The sequence below is a fragment of the Arachis ipaensis genome, chromosome B6 (genome assembly GCF_059453495.1).
Source record: "Arachis ipaensis isolate K30076 ecotype BB chromosome B6, ASM5945349v1, whole genome shotgun sequence".
Classification (NCBI taxonomy): Eukaryota; Viridiplantae; Streptophyta; class Magnoliopsida; order Fabales; family Fabaceae; genus Arachis; species Arachis ipaensis.
In genome coordinates this window covers 67,120,156-67,133,343 of record NC_142441.1, presented here as the reverse complement: position 1 = coordinate 67,133,343, position 13,188 = coordinate 67,120,156, and the positions used below count along the sequence as shown (strand labels likewise).

At 42.1% G+C, this 13,188-nt stretch overlaps 3 non-coding genes across 3 annotated transcripts; all 3 read right to left on the bottom strand.

Moving 5' to 3' along the window:
* Positions 1-7,077: 7,077 nt before the first annotated feature.
* Positions 7,078-7,196, bottom strand: LOC148561109 (5S ribosomal RNA). The gene has a single exon (XR_015890509.1). It is a non-coding gene; the product is annotated as a 5S ribosomal RNA (ribosomal RNA).
* Positions 7,197-7,374: 178 nt separating this feature from the next.
* Positions 7,375-7,493, bottom strand: LOC148561108 (5S ribosomal RNA). Its single transcript, XR_015891348.1, has one exon. It is a non-coding gene; the product is annotated as a 5S ribosomal RNA (ribosomal RNA).
* A 192-nt stretch (positions 7,494-7,685) lies between these two features.
* LOC148561107 (5S ribosomal RNA) lies at positions 7,686-7,804 on the bottom strand. Its single transcript, XR_015891658.1, has one exon. It is a non-coding gene; the product is annotated as a 5S ribosomal RNA (ribosomal RNA).
* Positions 7,805-13,188: the final 5,384 nt, after the last annotated feature.

Genomic DNA, 13,188 nt, shown 5'->3' with positions numbered 1-13,188 from the left:
AGTGTCACTTCATGGTGACTGAAGGAATTGTTCTTGGGCATAAAATCTCAAACAAGGGAATAGAGGTGGATCAAGCAAAAATAGAGGTAATTGAAAAATTACCACCACCTGCCAATGTTAAGGCAATCAGAAGCTTTCTGGGGCATGCAGGATTCTATAGGAGGTTTATAAAGGATTTTTCAAAAATCGCAAAACCTCTAAGCAATCTGCTAGCTGCTGACATGCCATTTGTGTTTGACACAGCATGCCTGCAGGCGTTTGAAACGCTGAAAGCTAAGCTGGTCACAGCACCAGTCATTTCTACACCAGACTGGACATTGCCATTTGAGTTAATGTGTGATGCCAGTGATCATGCCATTGGTGCAGTATTGGGACAGAGGCATGACAAGCTTCTGCATGTCATTTATTATGCCAGTCGCGTTCTAAATGATGCCCAGAAAAATTACACAACCACAGAAAAAGAACTACTTGCAGTGGTTTACGCCATTGACAAGTTCAGATCATACTTAGTAGGATCAAAAGTGATTGTGTATACTGACCATGCTGCTCTTAAATATCTACTCACAAAGCAGGATTCAAAACCCAGGCTCATCAGATGGGTATTGCTTCTGCAAGAGTTTGATATAGAAATAAGAGACAGAAAAGGGACAGAGAACCAAGTGGCTGATCATCTGTCCCGGATAGAGCCAGTGAAAGGGACGTCCCTCCCCTTTCTTGAGATCTCTGAGACGTTCCCTGATGAGCATCTATTTGCCATTTAGGAAGCACCATGGTTTGCCGATATTGTAAACTATAAAGCTGCAAGGTTCATACCCAAGGAGTACAATAGAATACAAAAGAAGAAATTAGTTACTGATGCAAAGTACTACTTGTGGGATGAACCCTATCTCTTTAAGAGATGTGCAGACGGAATTATCCGTAGGTGTGTCCCCAGAGAGGAAGCACAGAGAATCCTATGGCATTGCCACGAATCTCAATATGGAGGCCATTTCGGAGGTGAACGAACAGCCACCAAGGTCCTCCAATGTGGCTTCTATTGGCCCACACTCTATAAAGATTCCCGAGAGTTTGTACGTAATTGTGACAGTTGCCAAAGAGCTGGTAACCTGCCTCATGGTTACGCCATGCCTCAACAAGGGATCTTGGAAATAGAGTTGTTTGATGTATGGGGAATTGACTTCATGGGACCTTTCCCACCATCATACTCAAACACTTATATTCTGGTGGCAGTTGACTATGTATCAAAATGGGTTGAGGCTATCGCCACACCCTCCAATGATACTAAAACAGTGCTGAAATTCCTCCAGAAACATATCTTTAGCAGGTTTGGTGTCCCTAGAGTGTTAATCAGCGATGGGGGCACTCACTTCTGCAATAAACAGCTTTACTCTGCCATGGTTCGGTATGGAATTCGCCACAAAGTAGCCACTCTATATCATCCACAAACCAACGGGCAAGCTGAAGTCTCTAACAGAGAATTAAAGAGAATCTTGGAATGGACAGTAAATACCCGTAGAAAGGATTGGGCAAGGAGCTTGGATGATGCTCTGTGGGCTTACAGAACAGCATTCAAGACCCCTATAGGGACCTCTCCATACCAACTCGTGTATGGTAAGGCATGCCACTTGCCCGTGGAACTGGAACATAAGGCCTACTGGGCAACCAGATTCCTAAACTTAGATGCCAAATTAGCAAGAGAAAAACGATTGCTCCAGCTAAATGAGCTAGAGGAATTTAGATTCACAGCTTTCGAAAACGCCAAGCTTTATAAAGAAAAATAAAAAAAATGGCATGACAGAAAGCTGTCATCTAGAATCTTTGAACCAGGACAAAAAGTCCTATTGTTTAACTCTAGACTCAGGCTATTCCCCGGGAAACTGAAATCCTGGTGGAGGGACCATACGTGATTACAAGTGTGTCACCATATGGTTATGTGGAGCTTCAAGATATTGATTCTGATAAGAAGTTCATTGTCAATGGACAGAGAATCAAGCATTATCTTGAAGGCAACACTGAGCAAGAATGCTCAAGGCTGAAGCTAGATTAAAAGCTCAGCAAGGTCCAGCTAAAGACAATAAAGAAGCGCTTGCTGGGAGGCAACCCAGCCGTGGGGCAACAATCCTCTAAGCATTTTGCCCTATTTCTATCTTTATTTTTTATATAGAGTTTATTGACAACAAGGTAAATAATCATTTACAGAAGACCTCGGCACACAAAATAGAGTAAAAGAGCTCAATGGCAAGAAAACGCCAGTAAAGGGGCATTTTGGGCGTTCAGCGCCCAAAATGGGCATCCACTGGGCGCTGAACGCCAGTAATGGCAGCATTTGGGCGTTCAACGCCAGAAATGGCCACCCACTGGGCGTTGAACGCCAGGAATGGCAGCAACTGGGCGCTGAACGCCCAGGAGATCAGCATTTGGGCGCTGAACGCCCAAAACAGGCAGTGTTTGGGCGTTCAAATGCCAGGAGGACAGGGAGGAGCCAAATCCAGTAATCCCACACGTATTTCCATTCTAATTTATAATTTTATGATTCAATACATGATTTTATTTACATAAACATGTCAAGAACCCTGATTTCTAAAAATCCTACCCTCAAAATATCAAATGTATCTTAATTCATAAGCACACACCCTCTTTGCAAAATCAATCCAACTCTTTTCAAATCTTTTCCAAAAACAAATCTATCTTTTTCACCCTAAAATCTTTTCAATATCTTTTTCATATTATCTTTTTCAAAAACCCAGATTTATCTTTTTCAAAAATCTATCCTATCTTTTCAAAATCTAACTATATCTTCTATCTTATCTTTTTCACTCTAAAATCTTTTCAATATCTTTTTCATATTATCTTTTTCAAAAACCCAGATTTATCTTTTTCAAAAATCTATCCTATCTTTTCAAAATCAAACTATATCTTCTATCTTATCTTTTTCAACTCAATCTTTTTATCTTATCTCTTCCAATTTTTCGAAAATCCACCCCCCACCCCTTTAAATTGGGTTCGGCCTCCCCCCTCCTCCATCAACAAGTGCACCTCAATCTCCTTCTATCCCTCTCCTTTCTTTTCTTTTGCTTGAGGACAAGCAAACCTCTAAGTTTGGTGTGTTTATCCGAGATCACTACTAAGATTATGGCTCTCAAAGGGAAACAATACACTCCAAGAGGCAAGAAAGAGAGCGTTCCAAAACCACTTTGGAATCAAGGGAAGTTCTTATCTAAAGAACATTCAGACCATTATCTTAAAGTAATGGGTCTGAGATCAGTGATCCCGGAAGTTAGATTCGATCTGAAAGAAGACGAATATCCGGAGATCCAGGAGCAAATTCGAATCAGGAACTGGGAAGTCCTAGCTAATCCTGAAACGAAAGTAGGAAGGAACATGGTCCAGGAGTTCTATGCTAATATATGGCAGACTGACAAGCAAAGACTATCTGGAACTGCCTGCTACGAATTTCGGACCATGGTCAGGGGAAAAATTGTTCATACCACCCCTGATAAGATCAGAGAGATACTAAAGCTACCTCAGCTAAAGGATGATCCAGACTCCTTCAACAGGAGGATGATGAGAGCAGACATTGGCCTGGATAAGATTCTAGAGGACATCTGTATCCCTGGAGCCAGGTGGACCACCAACACAAAGGGCGTCCCAAATCAACTCAAGAGGGAGGATCTCAAACCAGTTGTCAGAGGATGGCTGGACTTCATTGGGCGTTCTCTGTTGCCCACCAGCAACCGTTCTGAAGTCACAGTTAAAAGAGCAGTGATGATTCATTGCATCATGATGGGAAAGGAAGTGGAGGTTCATCAGCTGATTTCAACAGAGCTCTATAAGATTGCTAACAAAAATTCAAGAGAGGCCAGGTTGGCTTATCCAAGCGTGATTTCTCTGCTCTGCAAGGACGCTGGAGTCAAGATGGGAATAACTGAATATATCCTAATTGAAAAGTCAATCACCAAATCATCAATGGAGAGACAACAAGCACAGGAGGAACATATCAAGAAGAGAGCACAGGAATTCCTCCCAGAGATTCCTCAAGCGGAATATTGGGAATATCTTGAGACGTCTGTCACCAAGATACAGGAAGCTATGGAGCAAATAATAAAACAACAGAAGGAACACAGTCAAATGCTGACCCATATGCTTAAAGAACAAGAAGAGCAGGGACGTGACTTAAGGGAACTGAAGCGCCAAAAATCTTCTGTGATACCAAGCCTCCCAAGGATCAGAGGAACCCCCATACCCCCAGAATAAAGGTTGTTAATTTCCAATTTCTGCCTTAACTCTGTGACAGTGTCCTTATAAAAGTACCTTAGAAGTCATATAGTAGTAATTAGTATCTATTTTGATTTTATCTCCAATTAAGCTATAGTTTATTTTTCTCATCATCATTAAACATGAATAAAATAGTAGATCTTTTGAATAAGAAGCAATAAAATTTCGAGTTTAAATAAAACAAATTTTAATTGGTTAAATGTGGTGGCAATGCTTTCTGTCTTCTGAATGAATGCTTGAACAGTGCATATGTCTTTTGAATTTGTTGTTTAAGACTGTTAAATATGTTGGCTCTTGAAAGAATAATGAACATGAGACATGTTATTGATAATCTAAAAAATCATAAAAATGATTCTTGAAGCAAGAAAAAGCAGCAAAGAACAAAGCTTGCAGAAAAAAAAAAAAAAAGCAAGCAGAAAAAGCCAATAACCCTTAAAACCAAAAGGCAAGGGCAATTAAAAAGGATCCCAAGGCTTTGAGCATCAGTGGATAGGAGGGCCTAAAGGACTGAAATCCTGGTCTAAGCGGCTAAACCAAGCTGTCCCTAACCATGTGCTTGTGGCGTGCAGGTGTCAAGTGAAAACTTGAGACTGAGCGGTTAAAGTCAAGGTCCAAAGCAAAAAGAAGAGTGTGCTTAAGAACTCTGGACACCTCTAATTGGGGACTTTAGCAAAGCTGAGTCACAATCTGAAAAGGTTCACCCAGTTATGTGTCTGTGGCATTTATGTATCCGGTAGTAATACTGGAAAACAAAGTGCTTAGGGCCACGGCCAAGACTCATAAAGAAGCTGTGTTCAAGAATCATCACACTGAACTAAGAGAATCAATAACACTATCTGAATTCTGAGTTCCTATAGATGCCAATCACTCTGAGCTTCAATGGATAAAGTGAGATGCCAAAACTGTTCAGAAGCAAAAAGCTACTAGTCCCGCTCATCTAATTAGAATCTGAGCTTCAATCAAAAACTCTGAGATATTATTGCTTCTCAACCTATTAGTCTTCTATTTTATTTGTCTAGTTGGTTGAGGACAAGCAACAGTTTAAGTTTGGTGTTGTGATGAGCGGATATTTTATACGCTTTTTGGGGATAATTTCATATAGTTTAGAGTATGTTTTAGTTAGTTTTTAGTCTATTTCTAGTAGTTTTTAGGAAAAATTCATATTTCTGGACTTTACTATGAGTTGTGTGTTTTTCTGTAATTTCAGGTATTTTTCTGGCTGAAATTGAAGGAGCTGAGCAAAAATCTGATTCAGGCTGAAAAAGGACTGCTAATGCTGTTGGATTCTGACTTCCCTGCACTCAAATTGGATTTTCTGGAGCTACAGAACTCGAAATGGCATGCTTCAAATTGCATTGGAACGTAGACATCCAGGGCTTTCCAGCAATATATAATAGTCCATACTTTGCACAATGATAGAGGACGTAAACTGGCGTTCAACGCCAGTCCTCTGCCCAATTCTGGCGTCCAGCGCCAGAAAAGGATCAAAAACTGGAGTTGAACGCCCAAACTGGCACAAAAACTGGCGTTCAACTCCACAAATGGCCTCTGCACGTGAATTGCTTAAAGTCTCAGCCCCAGCACACACCAAGTGGGCCCCAGCACACCAAGTGGGCCCCAGAAGTGGATCTCTGCATCATCCATCATAGTCCACTCATATTTTGTAACCCTAGGCTACTGGTTTAGTATTTAAACAACTTTTAGAGACTTATTTTGTATCTCATGACATTTCAGATCTAAACTTTGTATTCTCTGACGGCATGAGTCTCTAAACCCCATTGTTGGGGGTGAGGAGCTCTGCTGTGTCTCGATGAATTAATGCAAGTATTTCTATTTTCCATTCAAACACGCTTGTTCCTATCTAAGATGTTCATTCGCGCTTAACTGTGATGGAGGTGATGATCCGTGACATTCATCACCTTCCTCAAACCATGAACGCGTGCCTGACAACCACCTCCGTTCTATATACGATTGAATGAGTATCTCTTAGATTCCTTAATCAGAATCTTCGTGGTATAAGCTAGAACTGATGGCAGCATTCATGAGAATCCGGAAAGTCTAAACCTTGTCTGTGGTATTCCGAGTAGGATTCAAGGATTGAATGACTGTGACGAGCTTCAAACTCTTGAAGGCTGGGCGTTAGTGACAGACGCAAAAGGATAGTAAATCCTATTCCAACCGGATCGAGAACCAACCGGTGATTAGCCGTGCTGTGACAGAGCACGTGAGCGTAGTTTTCACTGGAAGGATGGAAGGTAGCCATTGACAACGGTGATCCACCAACACACAGCTTGCCATAGGGGGACGTGCATGCGTGAACAAGAAGACAGAGGAAAGCAGAGATTCAGAAGACAAAGCATCTCCAAAACTCCAACATATTCTCCATTACTGCACAACAAGAAACTTTTAATTTATGCTCTACTGGTTACTCACAATTCAATTGATAAACATAGTTGACTTCCTGACTAAAATTTACAAGATAACCATAGATTGCTTCAAACCAACATTCTCCGTGGGATTCGACCCTTACTCACGTAAGGTATTACTTGGACGACCCAGTGCACTTGCTGGTTAGTGGTACGAGTTGTGAAAAGTGTGATTCACAATTCGTGCACCAGCACCTATTAAAGTATTCGCACATAATTATCATAAGCATCTCTCGCGACGTAGGGTAAGTCGAGCTGCGAATCCCTGCGGGGCCCGTGCGAGCGTGCCGAAAATCAGGTCGTTGAGGCTTGCTTTAGCTAAACTATTCAAGATAGCGTCGTTTAAAGAACGAGGGTAAGCACGACGTAAAAAAAAAAGGTGCAACACAAGGACTTCCCAGGAGGTCACCCATCCTAGTACTACTCTCGCCCAAGCACGCTTAACTGCGGAGTTCTGATAGGATCCGGTGCATTAGTGCTGGTATGATCGCACCTATTAAAGTTTGCGCACATAATTATCATAAGCATCTCTTGCGACGTAGGGTAAGTCGAGCTGCGAATCCCTGCGGGCCCGTGCGAGCTTCCCGAAAATCAGGTAATTGAGGCTCGCTTTAGCTAAACTCTTCAAGATAGAGTCGTTTAAAGAACGAAGGTAAGAACGACGTAAAAAAAAAAGGTGCAACACGAGGACTTCCCAGGAGGTCACCCATCCTAGTACTACTCTCGCGCAAGCAAGCTTAACTGCGGAGTTCTGATGGGATCCGGTGCATTAGTGCTGGTATGATCGCACCTGTTAATGTATGTGCACACAATTATCATAAGCATGTCTCGCGACGTAGGGTAAGTCGAGCTGCGAATCCCTGCGGGCCCGGGCGAGCTTGCCGAAAATCAGGTCATTGAGGGTTGCTTTAACTAAACTATTCAAGATAGCGTCGTTTAAGGAACGAGGGTAAGCACGACGTAAAAAAAAAAAAAAGAGAGAGAGAGGTGCAGCACAAGAACTTCCCAAGAGGTCACCCATCCTAGTACTACTCTCGCCCAAGCACGCTTAACTGCGAAGTTCTTATGGGATCCGGTACATTAGTGCTGGTATGATCGCACCTATTAAAGTATTCGCACATAATTATCATAAGCATCTCTCGCGACGTAGGGTAAGTCGAGCTGCGAATCCCTGCAGGGCCCGTGTGGTGCACGAAATTGTGATCTCCAGGCTCGAACAAATCCTGGTAATGGCTCCAGAGCTTGGTGCTCTGATCTTAATTCATGATTGTCACAACTTCGATACAACTAACCAGCAAGTGCACTGGGTCGTCCAAGTAATACCTTACGTGAGTAAGGGTCGAATCCCACGGAGATTGTTGGTATGAAGCAAGCTATGGTCACCTTGTAAATCTCAGTCAGGCAGATATAAAGTGATAATGGTGTTTTCGAATATTATATAATAAAATAGGGATAGAGATACTTATGTAATTCATTGGTAGGAATTTCAGATAAGCGAATGGAGATGCTTTTCGTCCCTTTGAACCTCTGCTTTCCTGCTATCTTCATCCAATCAGTCTTACTCCTTTCCATGGCTGGCTTTATGTGATACATCACCACTGTCAACAGCTACTTTCGGTCATCTCACGGGAAAATGATCTAATGCCCTGTCACGGCACGGCTAATCGTCTGGAGGCATCACCCTTGTCAATGGCTTCATCTTATCCTCTCAGTGAATAATATGCTCACGCACCCTGTCACGGCACGGCTATTCATCTGTCGGTTCTCGATCATGCTGGAATAAGATTTACTATCCTTTTGCGTCTGTCACTAACGCCCAACAATCACGAGTTTGAAGCTCGTCACAGTCATTCAATCATTGAATCCTACTCAGAATACCACAGACAAGGTTTAGACCTTCCGGATTCTCTTGAATGTCGCCATCATTCTAGCTTACGCCACGAAGATTCTGGTTAGGAGATCTAAGAGATATTCATTCTAGCTTAATTCATGTAGAACAGAAGTGTTTGTCAGGCACGCGTTCATAAGGGAGAAGGATGATGAGCGTCATACATAATCATCACCTTCATCACGTTCTTGGGTGCGAATGGATATCTTAGAAGCGAAATAAGAAGAATTGAATAGAAAACAGTAGTACTTTGCATTAATCTTTGAGGAACAGCAGAGCTCCACACCTTAATCTATGGAGTGTAGAAACTCTACCGTATGAAAATACATAAGTGATAGGTCCAGGCATGGCCGTGTGGCCAGCCCCCATGGTCTAAGAACAATGCGTTCCAAGATGCCTAATACAATAGTAAGAGGTCCTATTTATAATAAACTAGCTACTAGGGTTTACATGAGTAAGTATTTGATGTATAAATCCACTTCCGGGGCCCACTTGGTGTGTGTTTGGGCTGAGCTTAAGTGTTGTACGTGCAGAGGCCATTTGTGGAGTTGAACGCCAGTTTCTGTGCCAGTTTGGGCGTTCAACTCTGGTTTTGGATCCTTTTCTGGCGCTGGACGCCAGATTTGGGCAGAAGGCTGGCGTTGAGCGCCAGTTTACGTCGTCAATTCTTGGCCAAACTATGGACTATTATATATTTTTGGAAAGCCCTGGATGTCTACTTTCCAACGCAATTGGAAGCGCGCCATTTCGAGTTCTGTAGCTCCAGAAAATCCACTTTGAGTGCAGGGAGGTCAGAATCCAACAGCATCAGCAGTCCTTCTTCAACCTCTGAATCTGATTTTTGCTCAAGTCCCTCAATTTCAGCCAGAAAATACCTGAAATTATAGAAAAACACACAAACTCAAAGTAAAGTCCAGAAATGTGAATTTAACATAAAAACTAAGGAAAACATCCCTAAAAGTAACTAGATCCTACTAAAAACATACTAAAAACAATGCCAAAAAGCGTATAAATTATCCGCTCATCACAACACCAAACTTAAATTGTTGCTTGTCCCCAAGCAACTGAAAATCAAACAGGATAAAAAGAAGAGAATATACTATAAATTCCAAACTATCAATGAAACAGAGCTTCAATCATATAAGTGGGACTTATAGCTTTTTGCCTCTTGAATAGTTTTGGCATCTCACTTTATCCATTGAGGTTCAGAATGATTGGCATCTATAGGAACTTCAGATTTCGAATAGTGTTATTGACTCTCCTAGTTCAGTATGATGATTCTTGATCACAGCTTCTTTCTGAGTCTTGGCCGTGGCCCTAAGCACTTTGTTTTCCAGTATTACCACCGGATACATAAATGCCACAGACACATAATTGGGTGAACCTTTTCAGATTGTGACTCAGCTTTGCTAAAGTCCCCAATTAGAGGTGTCCAGGGTTCTTAAGCACACTCTTTTTTTGATTTGGACCTTGACTTTAACCGCTCAGTCTCAAGTTTTCACTTGACACCTACACGCCACAAGCACATGGTTAGGGACAGCTTGGTTTAGCCGCTTAGACCAGGATTTTATTCCTTTAGGCCCTCCTATCCACTGATGCTCAAAGCCTTGGGATCCTTTTTATTTGCCCTTGCCTTTTAGTTTTAAGGGTTATTGGCTTTTTCTGCTTGCTTTTTCTTTTTCTTTCTATTTTTTTTTCGCCTATTTTTTTCTTTTTTTTTTTCTGCAAGCTTTGTTCTTTGCTGCTTTTTCTTGCTTCAAGAATCATTTTTATGATTTTTCAGATTATCGAATAACATGTCTCCTAGTCATCATTCTTTCAAGAGCCAACATGTTTAACATTCTTAAACAACAACTTCAAAAGACATATGCACTGTTCAAACATACATTCAGAAAATAAGAAGCACTGTCACCACATCAATATAATTAAACTAAGTTCAAGGATAAATTCGAAACTCATGTACTTCTTGTTCTTTTAAATTAAAACAGTTTTTTATTTAAGAGAGGTGATGGATTCATAGGACATTCATATCTTTAAGACATAGTTACTAACTACTAATGATCATGTAATGAAGACACAAACATATATAAGCACATAACATATAAAAACGAAAAACAGAGAAAGTAAGAACAAGGAATTGGTCCACCTTAGTGATGGTGGCGTTTCCTTCTTGAGGAACCAATGATGTCCTTGAGCTCTTCTATGTCTCTTCCTTGTCTTTGTTGCTTCTCCCTCATTGCTTTTTGATATTCTCTTATTTCATGAAGCATGATGGAGTGCTCTTGATGTTCCACCCTTAGTTGTCCCATATTGGAACTCAATTCTTCTAGGGAGGTGTTGATGTGCTCCCAATAGTTTTGTGGAGGAAAGTGCATTTGAGGCATTTCCGGAATCTCATGGTGATGAGCTTCATACGCCTCTTGAACTCCATGAGTGGGCTCTCTTGCTTGCTCCATCTTTTTCTTAGTGATGGGCTTTTCCTCTTTAATGAGGATATCTCCCTCTATGTCAATCCCAGCTGAATTGCATAGGTGGCAAATGAGGTGAGGAAAGGCTAACCTTGCCATGGTGGAGGACTTGTCAGCCACCTTGTAGAGTTCTTGAGGTATAATCTCATGAACTTCCACCTCTTCTCCAATTATGATGCTATGGATCATGATGGCCCGGTCTATAGTAACTTCAGACCGGTTGCTAGTGGGAATGATTGAGCATTGAATAAACTCCAACCATCCTCTAGCTATAGGCTTGAGGTCCAATTTTCTTAGTTGAACCGGCTTGCCTTTGGAGTCAATCTTCCATTGAGCTCCTTCTACACATATGTCCATAAGGACTTGGTCCAACCTTTGATCAAAGTTGACTCTCCTTGTGTAGGGGCGTGCGTTCTCTTCCATGTATGGCAAGTTGAACGCCAACCTCACATTTTCCGGACTAAAATCTAAGTATTTCCCCCGAACCATTGTAACATAGTTCTTTGGATCCGGGTTCTTACTTTGATCATGGTTCTTGGTAATCCATGCATTGGCATAGAACTCTTGAACCATTAGGATGCCGACTTGTTGGATGGGATTTGTTAGAACTTCCCAACCTCTTCTTTGAATTTCATGTCGGATCTCCGGATACTCATTTCTTTTGAGTTTGAAAGGGACCTCAGGGATCACCTTCTTCTTGGCCACAACATCATAGAAGTGGTCTTGATGGGCTTTGGAGATGAACCTTTCCATCTCCCATGACTCGGATGTGGAAGCTTTTATCTTCCCTTTCCCTCTTCTAGAGGATTCTCCGGTTTTAGGTGCCATCAATGGTAATGGAAAAACAAAAAAGCAAAAAAGCTATGCTTTTACCACACCAAACTTAGAATATTACTCGCCCTCGAGCAATAAACAAAAGAATAGAAGAAGAAGAAGAAGAAATATGGAGAGGGAGAGGGAGATGTGGTTTCGGCCAAGAGGAGTGTAGAGGGGTGTGTTGTGTGAATTTGATGAAGAATGGAGGTCTTTATATAGGGAAGGGAGGGGGGGTATTGGTTCGGCCATATGGGTGGGTTTGGGTGGGAAATTGGTTTTGAATTTTGAAGGTAGGTGGAGTTTATGAGGTAGGTTTATGGGGAAGAGAGATTGATGTGAGTGGTGAGGGGTTTTTAGGGAAGAGTGTTTGTGGGGTTGTGTGAAAGAGAGTGGTGAGAAGAAGTGAGTGGAGGTAGGTGGGGATCCTGTGGGGTCCACAGATCCTGAGTGGATCCTGTGGGGTCCACAAATCCTGAGTGGATCCTGTGGGGTCCACAGATCCTGAGGTGTCAAGGCATTTACATCCCTGCACCATTAGGCATGTAAAAATGCCTTTGTACCCAACTCTGGGCGTTCAGCGCCAGGTTGGTGGCCATTTTGGGCGTTCAACGCCCATTTGTGTGCCATTTCTGGCGTTGAACGCCAGAACCATGCCTGTTCTGGCATTCAGCGCCCAGAAGCTGCCCATTTTGGGCGTTCAGCGCCAGAACCATGCTCTGTTCTGGCGCTGAACGCCAGACAGATGCTCCTCCAGGGTGTGATTTTTCTTTTGCTGTTTTTTATTCCGTTTTCAATTTTTCTATTTATTTTGTGACTCCACATGATCATGAACCTAAGAAAACATGAAAAACAATAAAAATAAGAATTAGATAAACATTGGGTTGCCTCCTAACAAGCGCTTCTTTAATGTCAATAGCTTGACAGTGGGCTCTCATGGAGCCTCACAGATGTGCAGAGCTTTGTTGAGACTCTCCAACACCAAACTTAGAGTTTGGATATGGGAGTTCAACACCAAACTTAGAGTTTGGTTGTGGCCTCCCAACACCAAACTTAGAGTTTGACTGTGGGGGCTCTGGTTGACTCTGCTTGGAGAGAAGCTTTTTCTGCTTCCTCTCCATGGTTGCAGAGGGAGATCCTTGAGTTTTGAATACAAGGGAGTTCTCATTCCATTGAAGGACTATTTCACCTCTGTCAACATCAATCACAGCTCTTGCTGTGGCCAGGAAAGGTCTTCCTAGGATGATGGATTCATCCTCTTCCTTTCCAGTATCCAGGACTATGAAATCAGTAGGTATGTAAAGGCCCTCAACCTTTA